Raw genomic sequence first — 1167 nt, 5'->3', positions numbered from 1 at the left:
ATATATATATATATATATATATATATATATATATATATGTATCTCTAGATGATAACATAGTATCCACAAATACCGGTGTTAGTCTGCGTCAGCAAGACTTGTATTTCCCTTAATCTACATGATGTTCTCAGTATACTTTTTATCTATTGTACTATATACTAACACAAGTGCACATACATGCCCCCACACACATACATATCATGTATAACTTTGTATATATATGAAGTACAATCTATGTATCACATACAGAGTATAGATATAGTCGACAGGGAAGTTACTGCGCTATTAATCCTGAGTATCACTTATGTACATTGTTGTTTTGGATATTCTTCCTATGTACATTGTTGTATTGGATATTTTCTTTTGCCGAATAAACAATAAGAACCAAGCGGATGCTTGTTAAAGTCATTGAGGTTGCAGGAAGGTGAAGAATGTCAGACGTAATATTGTCAGTATGTTTTTGTGTGTTATAAGTGCCAAAAGAACTCGCAATGTCTTTTTTGTTTGACTGTCTGTTAAACGATATAAAATGAAAGAAGAAAAGAAATTTCTGACTTATTCTACAAGAAATTTGAGTTGAGCTTAATTTATTTGTTTCAACTTAGACACTGCTGATGATTCTACATGACTATCAACGACAAATCTCTTTGTGAAGTTTTTTTTAAATATTACTCTTTTACTTTTTTACGTGTTTCAGTCATTTGATTGTGGCCATGTTGGAGCACCGCCTTTTAGTCGAGCTAATCGACCCCAGGACTTATTCTTTGTAAGCCTAGTACTTATTCTATCGGGCTCTTTAGCCGAACCGATAAGTTACGGAGACGTAAACACACCAGCATCGATTGTCAAGCGATGTTGAGGGGACACAGACACACAAACATATACTCACACATACATACATATATATATCTCTAACGGTTTTTTCAAATGAATTACGTTATAACCTTATCCAACTATAGTTCTCATACTCGGTCATAATGTCTTACGTTTAAGATGATCCCCATACATTTCCCTGAGGAGAAGTTTACATTTTTAACATCGACGATTCCTATGGATCGCATAAATTGTAATTCTTCGAAACATATGTCGGAATAAAGTATGCAGTTATAACATGCGTTCACTCCATTCCTTAAATTTATACATATACATACATATATATATCTCTAA

Source organism: Octopus bimaculoides, chromosome 9 (genome assembly GCF_001194135.2).
Source record: "Octopus bimaculoides isolate UCB-OBI-ISO-001 chromosome 9, ASM119413v2, whole genome shotgun sequence".
In the NCBI taxonomy this organism is placed as follows: domain Eukaryota; kingdom Metazoa; phylum Mollusca; class Cephalopoda; order Octopoda; family Octopodidae; genus Octopus; species Octopus bimaculoides.
This window is presented reverse-complemented; position numbering follows the sequence as displayed.